This window comes from Carassius gibelio, chromosome B21 (genome assembly GCF_023724105.1).
Source record: "Carassius gibelio isolate Cgi1373 ecotype wild population from Czech Republic chromosome B21, carGib1.2-hapl.c, whole genome shotgun sequence".
Lineage (NCBI taxonomy): Eukaryota > Metazoa > Chordata > Actinopteri > Cypriniformes > Cyprinidae > Carassius > Carassius gibelio.
In genome coordinates this window covers 24,156,023-24,176,311 of record NC_068416.1, presented here as the reverse complement: position 1 = coordinate 24,176,311, position 20,289 = coordinate 24,156,023, and positions in this window count along the sequence as shown.

Genomic DNA, 20,289 nt, shown 5'->3' with positions numbered 1-20,289 from the left:
GTTTTTTTTTTTTTTTTTTTTTTTGATTTGTTCAAATGTTTGAAATCAGCAAGATTATTACTCTTATTCAGCAAATATGTATTAAACTGATCAGAAGTGCTAGTCAAGACATTTATAGTGTTACAAAAGATTTCTATTTCTAATAAATGCTGTTCTTATTAACTCTGTTCATCAAATAATCCAGGGGAAAATGAGGGAAGAAAATGTAGGTTTCCATAAAAACATAAAATTGTTGAATTTAATATTGATGATGAAAAATGTGTCTTGAGCAGCAAATCAGGATATTAGACTGATTTCTGAAGATCATGTGAAACTGAAGACTGGAGTAATGATGCTGTATATCGCAGGGATAAAATATATTTTAAAATATATTCAAATAAAAACCTGTTATTTTAAATTGTAAAAAATATTTCACAATTGCACTATTTTTATTGCCTTTTTGAATAATATGAATAAATGATGCACTCACTGCAGGTTCATTGTGAAACTTATCCTCAGTTCACTTAAAGTTCATTATTCTGGCATCCAGAATCTCTGAATGGCTTCAGTGTAGCAAATGTGTTTTCATGCCAGACGTCTCCGGCTGTTGTTTTGCAGGCTGCCCACTCATGGTGCTAATTGGCTAATGGCTACATTATCATATAGCCTGCAAGGCCTCAGTGACAGCAGCGAAAAAGCAAAATCATCTCAGAAGAAGGGGCAAGCTATTTTATTTTGGATGACATTTTATACAGACTAATAGTTTTGCTTTGAAATGTGGTTTTATTATCAAAGTTCGGGAGAAGCACGATCAGATAATCATCCAATTTGGCACAGGTGCATCTCGTTTAGCTAATCATCTTAAAGAGCACACAAGCGTATATATATCCAGTCTTCCTTCCTCCTGTCCCACAACAGTTTTTTGGCATCCCTCCTCCACCCCAACTCCTCACTTCTAATCTATTTATCCCAAATTGGGGATAGGGGGAGTTATTTGGGTTCGGGCTATGCTCCGGGCCTGGACCCCTCCCCCAGGACAGCACGCCAAAATATACCTACTATTCGCCTTCAGATTAGATGTAAGGGTGAAGTCGTGAAACAACTAAGGGACCATTCAGAATAAGACCAAGAAAGTAAATAGAGACAAATTAGATTTGAAGAAATTTAGCATAATTGGCTCTCCAATGGATCCTCTGCAGTGAATGGGTGCCGTCAGCTTGAGAGTCCAAACTGCTGATAAAAACATCACAATAATCCACAAGTAATCCACACCCCTCCTGTCCCTCAGTTAACACCTTGTGTAGTGAAAAACTGCATGTTTATAAGAAACAAATCCATCAAGAAGGCATTTTTAACTGCTTCTGGCTAAAATACGAGTCCTCTATCCATTATACTGCTTACTCCAGTAAAAAAAAAAAAAAAAAATCTAATCTGAATCAATAGTGGAATGTGCACAAACACTATTTATAAGCAAAAACAGTTTTATACACACGTCAGTGGATTTTGATGTTAAATTATTATTATTTTTTTCACTTGAGGAATTATTTTAATTGATTATAGACAGGTATTTTGGCTGGTAGCGATGGCTTAAAGTTAAAAAGGCTGTAATGGTGAATTTGATTCTTACAAACATGAAGCATTTTGCTTCACAAAATGTTAATCGATGGACTGAAGTGGTGTGGACTATTGTGATGTTTTCATCAGCTGTTTAAACTCTCATTCGGACGGCACCCATTCACTGAAGAGGATCCATTGGTGAGCAAGTGATGTGATACAACATTCTCCAAGTCTGTTCTGTTGAAGAAACAAACTTATCTATACATCTTAAGGAAATTTTCAGCTAATTTTGATTTCATTTTAGATGGCCTATTCTTTTAATATAAATGCAAAAATGCAACAGTTTTGTGAGAAGATTCAGTTTAGAGATTTGCTTGATTCACTCAGTTTAAACACAATACAAGTAAATGATAAAAGTAAAAAACAGCCACATATTCGTAAACTTCTTTTTTTGAGTCCACTGTAGTTTTTACCTAATCACTTCTACTTTATTTGGCATGATTTCTCTTTATTTTTGTCTTCTTTCTCTCTTTCTCACATTTTTGAGTGCAGTACTTGGACACATTAAAAGCACACACACACACACACACACACACACACTCGGGTCCATCTGTTTTGTCCGGCAGTGCCAGATCTCCCCTCCTCTCTCCATCTTTTTATTTCTCTTTTTCTTTCTGTTCCTCTGTAAACTACACATATCATGATCTGATCTCCCAATATCACTGCGCTCTTTCATGCATCCGTGACCTCTGACCTCTCTTTATCATTGCCCGTGAAGGTTTGCCCTGTGGAGTAGATTGAGGTTACAACTTCCACCATCATTTTGCCCTTCATTTAGTCTCTGGACCACCGCCTGGAGCCTCTCTCTCTCTCACACACACACACACACATACGCTTCACAGCCAGAAAGTGTGTTTCTGAATGTGTGTTTGTGTTTATTTGAGTTGGTCGTGACTTTTTTTTTTTTTTTTTGAGCCTATCTGATATGTGATCGTTGGCATCTATGAGGTTTAAACCAGACATCCCACTGTGATGATGTAAGAGAGTGACTCATGCATGAAAAAACCTAGAAACACAGGTGGTGGTGTGTGTGCGTGTGTGAGCATGCATTAAAGGTGGGGTGTGGTTGTTATGCCTCTAGTGGCACAAAATGGAAAAGCAAAAAATTGTGTTTCCAAACAGGTTTCCTAAACTTAAAACCTGCCATGTTTGCAGCGATTACTTTTGAAGATGAAACAATCATCAATTTGGTCAAATTAAATCTTTGAAATATTCGCAATGCTACTTTTAATTCAGGTTTTAGTCATTTTTTGTTACATGCATTTGTCATTTCTATCAGTTTTTGTTGTATATTTATTTTGCTTTTATTTGTATCTATTTCAGTTTCGTTATTCAAGTCATTATTCAAATGAAAAAAATATCCATATGTATGTGTGTGTGTGTGTGTGTGTGTGATCCTGGACCACAAAATCAGTACATTGTATGGGTCAAAATGATAGATTTTTCTTTTATGCCAAAAATCATTAGGATATTAAGTCAAGAAAGTTATGTTGCTTAATATATTTGTGGACACCATCACATCATACTTTTTTATAGATTAATTGATGAATAGAACGTTTATAAAGAACAGCATCTACTTTAAAATGTCAATTTTGAAACATTCTAAATATCTTTACTGACCCCAAACTTTAGAATGAGAGTGTGTGTATATACAGAAAACATTTAAAACACATTAGGTATAGTTTTTAGTGAACCCCTGAGCTCCAAAACTAGGTTGCATTAGTGTTTGCTGCACCATAATGTTGCTATTTATAAGAAATATTGCAGAAATGAACTACGCTTCATCTGTACCCCATAGTATCTGTTTCCTAAAGCCATTAAAGAATCCTTTATGTGTATGTCAGAGAGAGAGGCTCTGTCTCTCATGTGTGCTCTGTAGTCATTAAGATCTCACACAGAGTTTAGCTGTTAAATTTACAGCATGAGTCTCATAAACCATTGGAAAAACACCTCTGACACTGACTAGCGACGTCAGCAAGAAGGGAAGTTACACAAACATCTCCTGGGAACAAATTAGGAGCTTGAGTCAAAGGATGTTTACTGTAAGAGGTAAAAAACCAGTGAGACCTCACAAAACATATGGACAGATTACGATCAATAACACCAGTGAATCTACTGGAGGGAAAAAGAGAAAGGGCAAATGATGGAAGAGAGAATGAGAGCGTATTAAATTGCACATTGTTACCTTTGTGTCATCGTGCAGCTCATGGGTTGACGAGAGACATTTTGTAGAAGCAGCAGCATGTGTTTGCTCATTCTTCGCCTGATTTATTTTTAGACTCATTAAACCTCTCTTTTTCGTCGCGCTCTTTTCTGTCTCTTTCTGCTGCTAATTTACCACGTACTTTCTCAGATTCACACTCACAACACTTCAGTTGTAATCAACAGCGTGGTGTGCATTGCAAGTGTGCGACTTTTCTAGTTTGGTCACGTCGCTCACTTCCAACTTTGTGGTCGGCTTCATTGATCATTATGGGACCATTTATTATTTTGAGTGTTGCGTATTTGCAATATAGACACATCCATTGTTTCTAACAGGAGCATTCCAGTTTTAAGAACGCAATGCAAATAAAATGTTCTAGATTTGTTGCATTACTTGTTTGTATGCTTATGTTTCATCTTTGCAATAGTAAATAGCTATAAATTATTATTACAGAAATCTTCTAGTTTTGTTGCCTCATATCACTTGCATTGTAGTTAACCTTCTAGTTTTTTTTGCACTGCAAAGTCATTTGCAATGCAATTTTCACCGTTGGAAAGATTTGGCTGAACTGCATTTTTTTAACTTAAAACAGGAATGTTCTATTTTAGTTTGCTCACAATATGACTTTTTTATATTGGGAAAATGTATGATGTTGCATTGCATGCTTGCAGTGTAGGCAGCATATTTAAGATTTGTTGCATTGCTCTTTGCATGCATACTTGAAAAAATTCAAAAATTATGAGCATATTTAAGGGTGTATTCACACCTGTTTTGTTTGGTTGGGTTGAATCGAACTCAATCTTTTGGGCAGGTGTGAATACAGTTATCGCACTCGGGTGCACACCAAACAACCGCACCGAGATCAAGCTGAAGAGGTGGTCTCGGTCCTCTTCCAAACAAACTCTGGTACGCTTGAATGGACGAACCAATGAATGGATGTCCTTAACACACGTGTTGTTTTGTTTATGATTTCTGGTTCACTTATAAAAAAAGCAGTGTGAAAGCGAACCACTACAAAATAAATAAATCGACATTGCATTTGGTCCAGACCAAAGCAAGTGAGCTAGCGGACTTTCCCAGTGTGAATACACCCTAATGCCGCGTTTCCACCGCAGTTTTGTTGCTGTTGTAACGTTGCATGGTCACAATGTAGACTCAACTTCAGAGTTGATACTAGAACATTGGTTCAATGCAGAATTAAACATGTTAAGGCTTAAAGGGGTCATGAACTGAGAAATGTAATTTTGACATATAAGAGGTCACTGTAAAAGCATCCTGTTTTAGTTTCAGAACTGAGGAATTTCTTGTTAGTCTAAAAACAGCTTATATTGAAGCTTGTGTCATGTACCACTCTATGACGTAACAGTGTGGCTGAACACAGACTCTTTAGAAGATCAGCACCTGCTTCTACATCACTGCCTACATCACTGCCGATTTGCATGTAAATAACAAGAGTGTAAATAATTTTAAAAGTCATCTAACCTGCAAGCACATATACACTGTGCCACCCTCCTTTACGCTCATTCTTTTTCTCAGCACGAAAATCTGTGGGTTTAAATCTCACTTGTGCACAGGGACGTTGAAAGGGGTCAAGACTCAGAGATCCCCTATGCATCTGAATAAAGAGAAACACAGACAAATTAGACTGGAGCAGAGCTGTTTATATACCTTTAGGGATTTGATTATACAGCAGTTAGTTTTGCAGTTAGATCTGATCTGGTTGCCTAAGTGATGTTTCAACGCAATGTGTTATTGTGTAAGTATACACCCATATTCCACCCATACTGCAAGATGGATCATTAATAGTACAATTTGTCACTCTCATTGTTTATCATTTCAGTTTCTCTATATTTGGTATGTGCATTCAGAATGAAATAATATTTCCTTTGTTCTCTAAGGATCTAATCTTCTATGGTGGCTACTTAAAAGGGGACACATACATACACTGAATGCATTTATATAAACTGCCTGCAATTTGTCTTAGTCTCTTTCTCTCAGGTTTTTTTCCTCTGTAAGGTGGTTCTCTTGTTCTCTTTTCTCTCTATTTTCTTTTCCTCCTCTGACAGGCTAGAGAAGCCAATTAAGGACTGCAGGGCACAGCAGAGCAAGCGTTTAGTTCTGCTCTCTCTCTCTCGCGCGCGCGCGGCACAGAATGGACGGAGAGTGTGACAGTATGAGTGTGTGTGTGTGTGTGTGTGTGTGTGTCAGAGACAGGAAAGGTCTGTATAATTGCTCTCACATTCGTCGCTATGAAAATGTGTTACCTTTTCACCTCTTCTGTTCACAATGACTTCTTCATCCTGATTTAGTCATTAGGATGTTTTTAGATGGATAAAAAAATGTTCTAAACAATTCTTTAGAGTGATAAATTAGATAGTTTAATATATCTAAGGTGAGTTTAAAGGTGAAGTGTATAGTTGTCTATAAATGACTACAAAACTGCCTTACTGATTACTCCTCCACAGAGTATAACATACACATAATATACAGGTGACATTATAAAACAATATAGATAAGGGTAAATTCAGGTAAATCGGTGTACTTTTTTCCATTGCGATGATTATACAGTATATATACACACACACATCCCATATATCACATATATAATCATCACAATGGCAAACACAGGGACCAAAGTGACCATGAAGAAATACCCGTTATATTCTACATGAAAATGCCACAAGCGCTCAGATCCAATACTTCATCCGTGTCTATCGTTCTGTTCACTGGGCTCTTTCCAGCTCTCTCTTGGACACTTCTGGAGCCGCTCTGAGCCAGAAAACCCTCCAGCCTGACATCCCAGAATACCCCGGGGCGACTGTGGAATGCATGCTAAACCACTAGAACACAACGGGATTGGCTGCAAGTGAAATATCCATAAGATGCACCATACGAAATGCTGAATCCTTATCAAATAAACATTATGATATGACATAACGTACATGCAAAATTTTGTTTTGTATTATGTTTTATTCATGTTTTCATGTATTTTGGGATAATATATAGTATTTTAAAAGTGCATACTATATTAAAGACTCAGCGATTTTTCTTTTGGTGTAACTATGAAAATAAATATTAGTCATTAATATCAAAGAAAATTCCCACCCTCCGTTAGCTCCCACTGAACATTCTCTTTTTAAATAAACCGCATAGTTTAAATAAAAACGGAATACAGCATAAACCTCATTTATGTTAATTGGTTGAAGTAGGGCTCTAGATATTTCACTTCTCTCCAGGTATCTCTCTCTCTCTCACACACACACACACACACACACTTTTAACTGGGTCAGCTTGTGATGTCTGCTGGGAGAGTTAAACGAATCCGCTGTTGTTTTCTTTTCACTTGAAAGTGAAAATAGGGCAGAATGAATGAGCGAGAGAATAAATGTATGTGTGTGTGTGTGTTTATTTGTTTTGTGATACTAGTTGGGTTTACTCACTGTATTGCAGGACTTCTAAACCAGCAAGAGTTAGAATTAAATAAATAATTTGAATACAGTACATGATTATCATATACTGTCTTTTATAAATTAATATTTGTTTAATTGTTAATTATATTTAGTTGTTTATATATATATATATATATATATATATATATATATATATATATATATATATATATAAATTTAAATATGTACATTTTATAAATTCTTCTGCATAAACTTCCATTTGCAGTCATGTTTCATGTTTTATTTAGGTATTGTATGTACGAGCCGCACAGATTCTCAGATGTGCATTCTGGTCAAGCTATTATTAAAACAATTTTATATCACTTATTGTTTCAATATTCTCTCTTTTTTTCTTCCTCCGTCTTTCTTTTTTTGTAGCTCAGTGGCTGAATGCTCATTAAGGTGAAAAGGCACTTCCTGGGGGGACAGGAAGTCAGCAGCAGGTGGCATGAAATAACAACGAGTTGTCAAGTGACAGTATGATGAGAACACACACACACACACACACACACACACAGCTGCCACCTAAGCGTCTGTGTCTGTTGGTCTCATCTGCTCGCTCTTTCTCTGTCTAGAAGCAGCTGAAGATAAAAAGAGATAGAGACTCATGTATAATTCATGCTACTGGAGATTCATCTGCTATGGAGACAGAAAGGCACATGAACTTATGAGTGAATGTGTGGAGCGAAGGGCACATATGAGTGTGTGTGTGTGTGTGTGTGTGTGTGTGTGTGTACACGCACGTGTGTGTGAGAGATAAACAGCCCTGCAGCACTGCATGGTGTCAGAGCTCAATGGAGCATTAGCACAAAGACACCTTACATAAACATTTGCTAATGATGATATTTTAAGTTAGGCCCGGTTTCACAGACATGGCATAAGCCTAGTCCCAGACTAAACTGTCCACTTGAGCTGTCTTAACTCAAAGTGACTTGCACAGACATATCTTAAAATAGTCAATTAGCCTGTTCTGGATTAAACAATGTTGCTTGTAAAAGGGAGGATTATGGCTAGTCTATGACTAAACTGAAACTTTTTAACTCCTGCTTAGTACTGTTTGTGAGGGAGCATGGACTATTTGGAATATCTACATGAAAACCAACATGCACAACAGAGGCCAGTCAGAGTACTTGTAGTGATCCATTACATTACTTTGATGACATGGCTTTTTTTTTGTATGTACAAAGAAAAAGCATTGGAGATAATATCTCTGCTTGAGCCTATAGACTTTCCTGTCTGTCTCTAAGAGGACGGCCTTTACCCAGTTCTCTCCAAGTTCTGCTCACATTGAGGTTTTTGGCATCTGGGACCTTTCATTGTGAAACTGGTGAATTGTGTGGTGTCAGTGAAGCAACTGTGTGTGGTACAACTTTTCATGGATGGTCATCTTGCTTATTTTCTGCTGAAAGGTGGTGGCAGCATCTTTTCTCAGGGATGCTAGAACAGATGTGGAGGGCACATACTCACTGTGCTCTGGCTTTTCCAACCTGTTCAGATTCATTTCTTCTGTGTAGGCCGAAGAACAAATAAACTTACATGCTCCTTAGAATGAAAGAAGAATTAAGATTGACAGAGTGGAATATATGTACCAATGGAAGCAAAACCAATTTCTTTCTTACATACCATTTGTGCTCAGTTCTTCATCTGAACTGTTCATGTGATCATCTGGTTTACCATCCAGAGGTTGCTGGTGCTGTATTATTCCAGACATCAAGTCACTCAATTAATCAGTTTTGTCTTTATTTGGTGGTCCACCAACAGTAGTAAATCGCTGTCTTCTGATCTCTGCGTTCTGTCTTTTTAAAGCCAGTTTCAAATGTATGTCATATGTGTTTTTATTTATTTATTTATTTACATAATTGTAATATACATACACTTTTATATATATTTACAAATATGTATATTTGAAATATTTTTGCCTGATTGTTAAAGTTTGATATTTTTATGCAGTATATAATATTTAATATATATAATACATTACATTTATATATACATACATTATCTACATGCACATTAATATATTAATTCTTAATATACTATTTTTAAGTATTTTATATAAATATCTTTTTGTATTGTTTTTCTATTTCTATTTCAGATATATTTATTCAAATATATCATTTTTATTTATACAATTTCATAACATACGACTCAAATATCTGTTGAATGCGCATAATGTGTTTAACAGTCAGGCACAGGCAGCGGCTGAATTTATAAAGAGATGCGTTCACAATGTTTATGATAAACCGTGTGACTGTCAAAGCAGCTAACGTGGAAAACACAAGCTGACACTCAATGTCAGCGTGTCCCCTCAGCATCAGAGGAAAGCGAAGACGTGAAAAGAAATAGGAAAGAAAGAGTCTTTCTGCTCTCAAAACATCACTTCAAAGCCATTCACACGCTGCTGTATTCTGTCATTTTGCCCCAGTGTTTGCATCTTGAGCTTTTTTCAGTTTTTACCTTTCTGTTGACATATACGCACACAAAGACATTTTCAACAAATATGGTATGCACAAAAGACATACCATAGATTGCTAGTTTTTATATAAAGCTAATTAGAATTACAACAGATTAACTAACCCAACCCTAAAAAATAACTTCTTGCATTTATTTAGTTAGTTACTTAATTTATTAATTTTTTCTTTGTTTACACTATGTATACATCTTAGTTAGTTACTCTGTTAGTTAAAGTAGGAGATGTCAAACTCACATTAACTAATGATATGATGTATGCTGTAGTCACTACTCTATCAGTATTTAGCATGCAGCGCAAGAGGAGTGTTCACTCACCTCCTGATACACACATCTGTCTCGAGACAGTTAAACTGTGACCTTTTGTTTTATTTTCCACACTCTGTTGCAACGTTTCATTACAAAGACAAACAGAAGCACATCTCAGCAGACTAATGCAATCTCAAGTACAAACAGCTCTTCTGTCAAATTCAACCACACTGTTCTCTTTCTCTCTATACAAAATGATTTATTTGTCTCTTGCTGTACCTCATACTTTTCTACTCTATTTACCATTTCACACTGGAAATTGGAAAAGCTTTTTTTCATCAGTCTACTGGTTACATGCCGTTTTACCACCCATTGCAAACTATCTTTGAAAAATGATTTACAAACCACGATGTAAAGACAGAGCGTTCAGTTTAACAAAGACAGATCTGAATGTCAGAGCTCCTCTGTCTTCCTTCAGGTCCTTTGAACTCTGACCTCATTCTGCCCTTGTCTCAATGCAATCAGTCTTAAACAAGTGACTGTTACAAGAGAAATGTTCTTGGTTTATTGTCTACCGTATATACTGCATCTGGGGCTTGCTGTAGATCCACACAGACAATCATTACATTTTATTTATTCATTTTTCAAACAACTTGTTTTTATTCATTTGTTGATTTTTTGTTTATTCGTTTATTTATGTTTAGTTATTTTGTGAAATGTGGAGTGGATTGAGACTGGAACTGTATAACTCCAAAACTGACCAAAAAAACACCTTATAAGTAGTCCATGTGACGTGCACACTATATTTCAAGTCTTATGAATTCAGGTTTGACATCAGGGACATCAAACATGATTGAATTAGAATCATCACCGATGTCCAACTTGATGCTAATGCATGCAAATGCAAAACAGTTCTGAAAGCTACAGGGAAAGGGAACATTTCAAGTAAATAACAATGTGCTTTTCAGTTTGTTGATCGATGTATGTCTTCGGAAGACTTGCAAGGTAGTGGGTCTTATGGACTACTTTTCTGTTGCTTTTTTGTAATTTATAGACCTTCCATCCACTTTCATTGGAAAAGAGCAACGATGATGTTAAGCAAAATAACTCGGTGTTCTAAAGAAGCAATAAAATCACACAAAACAACATTAAAATAACAGTGACAAAATTATCCTTTCGAGGTAAATTAATTCTTTAAAAATGCCACTTTTAATGTTTAAAATGGCAAAGATAAATCTGCAAGACTTCTTAAGTATCTTGGCCAAATAAAAGTTATTTTTCTTTAAAAGATGATTCACTAAATTGTCTGTGAAATGGAAAGGGTATTAGGCCATGTACTCTTCTGAATGCCCAAATGGAGGGGTGAGTGAATAAAAGCTGAACTCAACGAGTGGCTTGGGGTTTTCTGTCTTACTCTTTCTCTTCCGCCCTCTATCTTTCCCTTTACCCCAGTCTCGCTCCATCAAATGGCCCCAGAGTGCCGGAGTCCGATGCCTTGAAAATCTCTCAGCCTGCCTGCGGGCAGCTCATATGACATAAACACCACAAGAAGCTAATTGGAAATAAACAAAACCAGGGGGGAAAGGATATTGCAGAATGTTGCGTGTGAATTACCAAAGGTGTTAATATACTCAGAGGGAGACTTTGGCGAGTCCCGTGTTTGCTCGAGGCACACATCAAACTCATGACCTTTACAGGAAATGAGTGTGCTGGCCATTCACAGGCCATTTAGGGGGCTGCAGAAATATGCCAACCGCGTTTTATAACAGGTATTAGTTTATTACATCACCAATTGATAGTATAGTACAGTAATCATACAGGAATAATTTAAAATGCAGGGGTTTTTGAAAGAACGCTCTCAACAAGGCTACATTTATTTGATCAAAAATACAGTAAAACATTACATCTTATTACTGTTTAATATGATTGTTTCCTATATCAAACTGTAATTTATTCCTGAGATGCAAGGCTTAATTTTCAGCATCTTACTCCAGTCTTGAACTTTATATTGATCAAAGGATCCTGAAAAAATATATATATTATCTTTTTTAAAATGTTTAACTACTGTATATCTGGAAAAGGTTGTCCTTGATTTAAGTCAAATAGTCAGACATACTATATTCATGCATTTACAAAGTGCCACTGAATGAAAAATAAGCTGCAAAAACATTCATTCAGAAATCATCCTCGACGTCACAACCCTGAGAACACAAAGAGGAAACCAGGACGGCATCCAGCGTATGGAGCCACATCAGGGCCAGAGAGAACAAAGAGGTTGGAGCTGGTAGCAGGTGAGGTTGAGGATGAGATGAATGGAAAGAGAAATATACTGTGACATCCCATTTGGGCGAGCTTGTGTGCATGAGAGAGGGATCTCATTCTGTACTTAATGAGGATGGCAGTAATAAGTGAAGGAGAGATTCAGGCAATTCAGGCAGAAAGCAAGTCTATTAGTGGGCTATCAGGACTCTGCGTTCCCACAAACAGCAGCGATGTGGATGAACACAACCATCGTCTGTGAGCGATGTGACCACTTATATGTTCTTACATTTCCTTTTCTCACCACTACAGTCAAAAGCTGCTGTGCAAACTGTCACATAATCAGCCGGAGTGCTTAGAGGAGACTGGGGCTAGTTGTCACACAAAGAAGGTTTTGAGCAAAACAAAAACAAATGCTTGTTTTCTTTTGCATATTGGTTTAAAAAGCTTTTGTCTTACATTTCTGCTGTTTACTGAAATATTTTGTAAACCTGGAGGCTTGTGACTGTCCCAAAGACTGCCAAGTACATTACACTGAAAAGGTCCAGAAAAGTATGACAAGCATCGTCAGAATAGTCCATCTGCCATCAGTGGTTGAAAAAATAAACAATAATATTAATTTCAAAATTATACTAATGATACTAAAATAACACTGGGAGTACAAGCAATAATACTGGACATGTTAAATAGCCATTTTATAGTCATTACTTTTTTAAGTAAAAGTGTGACCCTGGACCACAAAACCAGTCATAAGGTGTTGATTTTTTTTTTATTTTTTTTTAATGAGATTTATACACCATCCAAAGCTGAATAAATAAGGTTCCTTTTCGGGAACTCGAGCTGCGTCGATATCGCTTTGGGGAACGTCCCTGACGAGACCGGCTCTGAACATCGTGTGCAAACTGTCCAATGGACGGGCGTGACGTCACGGAGCGGGGTGACGTAGCGACCAGGAAGCTATATAAGCACGTGCCGTGCAGCTGGCTTCAGCTTCGCTCTGTCAGCAAGCGCTCTGTGTGTGCATGTTAAAAAGTCTGTCCCGTTGGTCCTATTTATTGTTGTCTGTCTCTTAGCCATTAAAAGATCGCTAATACAGCTCAATAATGCCAAAAGCAAAGCAAAAGACCAAGTATTTAAAGGGCGATTCCAAGCCACGTTACAGATTGTGTGTTCCTCCCTGCCCTCGCTACATCACGAGCGGGGATACACACAATCTGTGCGTGGCTTGCCTGGGATCGAAGCACGCTGAGTCGGCTCTCGAGGGGGCCGACTGTCCGCATTGCGAGCGATTGCCAATGCGGGCGCTTCGATCCCGGAGGGCTCTCTTCGAGGAGGGAGCCTTCACCAGCGTTCCCCGCGGTGCTGGCCCCGCTTCTGCCGAGGCAGAGCGGCTGCTGCACTCGTGGGGTTCGCAGGTGGATCTGTCAGAGGGAATGGAGACGGGCCAGTCCTTATCTCCTTCCTCATCTGCCAGATCAGGCGCCCAAACCCTGGGTTCGGAAGCACGCTCGTCGGTTTCTTCCCCCCAGGGTGAGGGATCAGCTCTCCGCCTCTCTTCCTCCGAGGAGGTTGACGTGGAGACTGTTGCTGGGGATTCGCCACCCCTGTTGCCCCAGTATGAGGAGCTTTTGGAGGTGGTTACACGCGCAGTTGATAGATTAAAAATCGAATGGCCTGCAGAAAAACACACTGAGCCGCAGAAAAGCAAGCTAGATGAACGCTTTCTGCGGCCGAGGCAACCACCTCCACGCCGGAGTCTACCATTTTTTCCCGATCTCCATGATGAGTTATCGAGATCGTGGAAACACCCATATTCGACCCGCCTCTTTGGCCCCGATTCACTATATTATGGCAACGTGATGGGGCTGGGAGAGCGGGGTTATAGGACGTTGCCACGGGTTGAACAGACGCTCGCTGTCACCCGGCTCGGCATCGTCCCTAAAGGCTCCGGCATTGCCCACTAAGCCGCTGCGAGTTACATCATCGCTTGTGGGCAAAGGTTATGTGGCAGCAGGTCAGGCTGGGGCTTGCCTTCACACCATGGCAGTCCTTCAAGCTTATCAGGCCGACCTGCTGGGAGATATCGATGAGGGAGAGGGGATTAAGTCTGATGATATCGAAGAGCTTAGAAAGACCGCTGATCTCTCCCTCCGCGCCACTAAAGAGACCGCTCGCGCGATTGGGCGGTCTATGGCAGCCTTAGTGGCCGCGGAGAGGCATTTGTGGCTGACCCTGTCAGAGATAAAAGAAAGAGACAGGGTCTGCCTCCTGGACGCCCCGCTTCAAGCCTCGGGCCTGTTTGGCGACACAGTCAACACTGTCGTCGACAGGTTCCAGGAGGCACGCAAACAGGCGGCGGCATTCCAGAATTTCCTCCCTCGTCGCTCTCGTGGTGCATCTGGGCGGGAGATCACCACGCCACATACCGGCTCCTCATACCGGGAAGCGCAAAAACAGAGTGTCGCCGCTCGTGTTCCCCCACGTCGGGACCGAGGGCCTCAGCGACGCCCTGAGTCGGGGACTTCCAGAGCAAAAAAGCCTGATTTAAGAACAGTTATCGAGGCCCGGAAGTCCTCGACGAAACGATCCTGACATCAGGGTCCAGAGGGTAGCCCCTACTGGGGTAGAGCGCGGTCCACCTCAGTATACGGTGCCCGCCTCACCTCAGTGCCCTCAGGAGGTCGGTCTGCCAACCCTGCCAGAGCTTCAGGGCGCAGCGGCCTCCCGCGAGCACTACTCCCAGTTATTTCCGCCCGTGAGCGCAGCGGAGCTAGGAGGCTCACCGCCCCTTCGGGGGCCTCTTACACCAGAGGTCAGTCTCGAGAGACTGATTCCCTTAGTAGATTATTTAGCAGCATGGAAGCTACTGCCAAATGTATCTCGTTGGGTCCTGCGTACAATAGAAAAAGGCTATTGCATTCAGTTCGGTCGTCCACCACCGAAGTTCAACGGGGTTACACCGACTGTGGTCGGCCCCCGGCAGACTCTGGTTATGGAACAAGAAGTGAATACCCGATTAAGGAAGGAGGCCATCGAGGTGGTCCCTCCTCTAGACAGGGAATCCGGATTTTACAGCCGGTATTTCATAGTTCCAAAGAAGGATGGGGGGTTGCGTCCGATCATAGACTTACGTCACCTGAACCGCTCAGTTATGTCACTGAAGTTCAAAATGCTCACTGTCAAGCAGGTTGTAGCTCAAATCAGATCCGAGGACTGGTTTGTCACCATAGATCTCAAAGACGCATACTTCCACATATCCATCCTTCCACAACACAGGAAGTATCTGAGGTTCGCTTTCGGGGGCAAAGCTTATCAATATCGAGTACTTCCCTTCGGCCTTGCACTCTCACCCCGCACGTTCACGAAATGTGTAGATGCGGCTCTGGTATCCCTCCGTATGCAGGGCATCCGCATTCTGAATTATATCGACGATTGGTTGATCTTAGCTCGATCAGAGCAGATGGCGGTTCGACATCGAGATGTCGTTCTCGCACACATGGGGGAGCTGGGTTTGAGACTAAATGCCAAGAAGAGTGTACTTTCTCCAGTTCAGAGAACCACCTATCTAGGCGTAGTGTAGGATTCGACCACGATGCAGGCACGTATGTCTCCTGCTCGGATCGAGTCGATCCTCACTTCAGTCGAGAGAGTCAAAGAAGGCCAGTCACTCACTGTCAAACAATTCCAGAGATTGTTAGGGCTCATGGCAGCTGCGTCCAACGTGATACCTTTTGGCCTGCTGCACATGAGACCCCTACAGTGGTGGCTCAAGTCCAAGGGCTTTTCCCCGAGGGGAAATCCACTTCGAGTTATCAAGGTCACGCGGCGATGCCTTCGTGCCTTAGACATGTGGAAGAAACCTTGGTTCTTGAATCAGGGCCCGGTGCTGGGAGCTCTTCGTCGCCGTGTAACGCTAGCGACAGACGCGTCCCTCACCGGTTGGGGTGCAGTCATGAGTGGCCACCCTGCCCGTGGTCTGTGGAGTGGTCGCCACCTGACGTGGCACATCAATTGCCTAGAGATGTTAGCAGTCTATCGAGCATTAAAATATTTCCTCCCAGACCTGAGAGGTCACCATGTGTTGGTGCGCACCGACAACACATCAGTGGTCTCTTATATCAATCACCAGGGGGGTCTGCGCTCACGCCCCTTGTACAAGCTGGCATACCAGATCCTTCTCTGGTCCCAGGGCAAACTCCTCTCGATCAGAGCAGTGTATATTCCTGGGAGATTGAATGTGGGAGCAGACATACTGTCGAGGCAGGGGCCGAGGCCCGGGGAATGGATGCTTCACCCCGAGGTGGTGAAGCAGATATGGAGAGTGTTTGGCAAAGCTCAGGTGGACCTCTTTGCGACTCAAGAGACATCGCAATGTCCCCTCTGGTTCTCTCTAGTTCATCCAGCTCCTCTGGGACTGGACGCTATGGTACAGACCTGGCCGAGGCTTCGTCTGTACGCTTTTCCCCCTACCGCTCTGCTCCCGGGAGTTCTGGCGAGAGTACGCCAGGACGGGGTCCGTCTGTTGTTAGTAGCCCCGTTCTGGCCAGGCCGAATATGGTTCTCAGATCTAGTCTCGCTCCTCGACGGCTCTCCGTGGGAGATACCGATCAGGAAAGACCTACTCTTACAAGCGCAGGGCACGATAATCCACCCTCGCCCGGAGGTGTTCAAGCTGTGGGTGTGGCCCCTGAGGGGGCACAACTGTTAGCAGCTGGTCTCTCAACCGAGGTTGTTGAGACCCTCCTCCAGTCCAGAGCTCCCTCTACGAGGAAACTGTACGCCCTGAAGTGGTCATTCTTTACTTCATGGTGCAGAGATCGCCATCTTGACCCTGTTAACTGCCCAGTTGGTACAGTTCTGGAGTTTTTACAAGCTAGGCTCTCTGCGGGGTTATCCCACTCCACCTTAAAGGTGTACGTGGCGGCCATAGCTGCTTTCCATGTCCCTTTCAATGATCAGTCAGTGGGTAGACACCCCCTAGTTACACGTTTCCTCCGAGGTGCATTGAGGCTGAGACCTCCAGTACGGTCCCGTATTCCCCCATGGGATTTGGTTGTGGTTCTAGAGGCTCTTTGTAAAGCTCCATTCGAGCCAATTCAAGATATCTCAGATAGACATCTGACACTGAAAACTGCCCTGCTACTGGCAATCACCTCGCTGAAACGAGTTGGAGATCTCCAGGCCCTTTCGGTGGCCCCTACTTATTTAGACTTTGCCCCTGGTATGGCCAAAGCATTCTTATACCCTCGAGCGGGTTATGTTCCAAAGGTTCCCTCTGTTACACCACAGCCTATCGTACTGCAGGCCTTCTGTCCTCCTCCCTTTCGGGAGCCAGACCAAGAGAAGCTAAACTGTATGTGTCCAGTGCGAGCACTCGACGCATACGTCCACAGAGCTGCCCTGTGGAGAAAATCCGACCAATTGCTTGTTTGCTACGGTCCTACTAACAAGGGGTCTCCTGCCACCAAGCAGACCCTTAGCCGTTGGATAGTCGAGGCTATCAACGTCTCTTATGAGTCCTCTGGTCTACCCCCTCCTTTGGGGGCCAAGGCTCACTCTACTCGGGGTATGGCGGCCTCCAAGGCCTTCTCAGCAGGTGTGTCCCTAGTGGACATCTGCAACGCTGCGGGGTGGTCCACGCCTTCTACATTTGTCAGATTCTACGATCTTAATATGCGAGCCGCTCCGGGCTCTTCTGTTCTCTCGTCCTAAGCTGTGCTCTCCGGATACACACTAGGCAGGGATTTGGTAGTCTGGCAGCGAGGGCACCTCGTTCCCCAAAGCGATATCGACGCAGCTCGAGTTCCCGAAAAGGAACGTCCCAAGGTTACGTATGTAAGCCTAGTTCCTTGAGGGAACGAGACGCTGCGTCGCAGAGCCATACTCCCGGCACCCCTGCCGGCGCTTGCTTCCCTACTCGAAGCTGAAGCCAGCTGCACGGCACGTGCTTATATAGCTTCCTGGTCGCTACGTCACCCCGCTCCGTGACGTCACGCCCGTCCATTGGACAGTTTGCACACGATGTTCAGAGCCGGTCTCGTCAGGGACGTTCCCCAAAGCGATATCGACGCAGCGTCTCGTTCCCTCAAGGAACTAGGGTTACATACGTAACCTTGGGACGTTTCCATTGATGTATGGTTAATTATGATATACATATACAAATGAAACCGTCTGGATTTAACTGATGAAGAGACATGATCCAGCCTGCCCTGTGTAATATATATATATATATATATATATATATATATATATATATATATATATTTTTTTTTTTTTTTTTTTTTTCAAATATGTTTGTATTTTTTTATTTATTCAGTAAAAAAAAAAAAGAAAAAAAAAAAAGATGCTTCTGTGTGTCCCCAAAGAGAGTTCTCAAAATTACTTCACTTCTGGATGCAATTTTAATTCTGAAATACAGCTCCACTACACACACACACACACTTCCAGAGGTGTCTGAGTCCACATCTGTCACTAAGACACATAATATTAATTACCATTGTGTTGACCTGACAGCTGAGAGCAGTGTTCTGCAGCCTTTAGCTTTAAAAAAAGAGAAAGGTACAAGCAAAAGAAAAGAGAAAGAGAAAGAAACAACCACCATTGTGGACAAACTTGACTAAAATTAGGTTTGTAGTGATCTTTATCTCTTTTTCATCAAGTTTACACTAAAATACTTAAAATAGTTCTTAAAGCTCAAGTGTGAGACTATTTTTTATTATTTTTATAAATAAGTTATTAAATAAAAAACAACAAGAGATTATAAAACATTATATAGTTGCATAATCTACTTTTTTTTTTTTTTGCAATATGCTCAAAACGGATACCATTGTTGTAAAATTATAAAGAAAAAGTATCATGTTAAAACGTTTGACTGATATAATTTTTGTATCTATAGGTGTTTGTATATATATACAGAAAGAAACACTGCTATAAAACTCGGGCAAACATAATTTAGCTCAATATTACAATTCACCAACACATCTGTCATACGAGCATAGAGATGTTTATTGAGTGAGTCTGTTATCGGACGCGAGTTTCTATTAGTCTGAGTGACAAATGCAAGACTGAGGGAGGCATTTATTATTAAATCCCGAGATGACAGACAATCAATATGCAGGTGTTTGCTATTGTCCCAGACACAGGTCAGGTGTAGCGTCTACGACAGACACATTTATTGACTTACATGCGGGTTTTTCTGTGTGATAATCCAGTTACGGACTCATGCAGTCTGTCAGGTGAAATGAAACGCGGAGGAAGTTAGCGCTGCGATTGAGAAAAAGGCCGGATTCATAAGACAACGCATTTTTAAGAGAAACCATACTGACAGTACAACTTATTTTTTTCTACATTTACTTTTTATAATTCGTTTATGAACAAAAGCACCTGTGTTTATGTAAATGAAGCGTATTACTGAAGGAGATTTAAACTGAAGGTTTTGACCGCGAAATTTCTAATGATACTATAACGGTCGTGATGTGACGTCACGTTCTGTGGCGCCCTATTTCAAAACATAATTCGACGTAATAATAACAATAGTAATATTAATTCAAATAGTAGTAAATCCCCCAAAAAATTCTCAACTTTCCTTCAACACTTTTTAAGCTTGTAGTCTTTTCATTTAGATAAAAGCCTATCAATCTTATATCAGTCATCTTCACATGATATGAAGGGTTAGAAAATGCAGCCAAATTGCGAAAAATAAATTGTACACATGAGCTTGTGTTCCCTGTGTCTCTCTTACGCATGTATATGAATAGAAATTTTGACAGAAGGAAAAATTGTACTGTGACTGCTCTTTCAAACATGAGCTTAAAACAGTATTAGTGCTCCTATTCAATGTGGTTTCACGCTTCAGTGTTCAATCATACAGACAATGACCTTTAATAAGCTAATTATGACATGCATTTAAAATATGCAGTGTTAATGACAACTGCAAACAAACATTTGCTGACATCAGAGGTCTGTGGGCTCGGTTCAAAAACTGCAGTGTGTATGTTTTAATGAGCAATACTAATGCCCCTGGACATGAACCCTAAATAAAGTAAACTAAGTCAAAATTCTCCC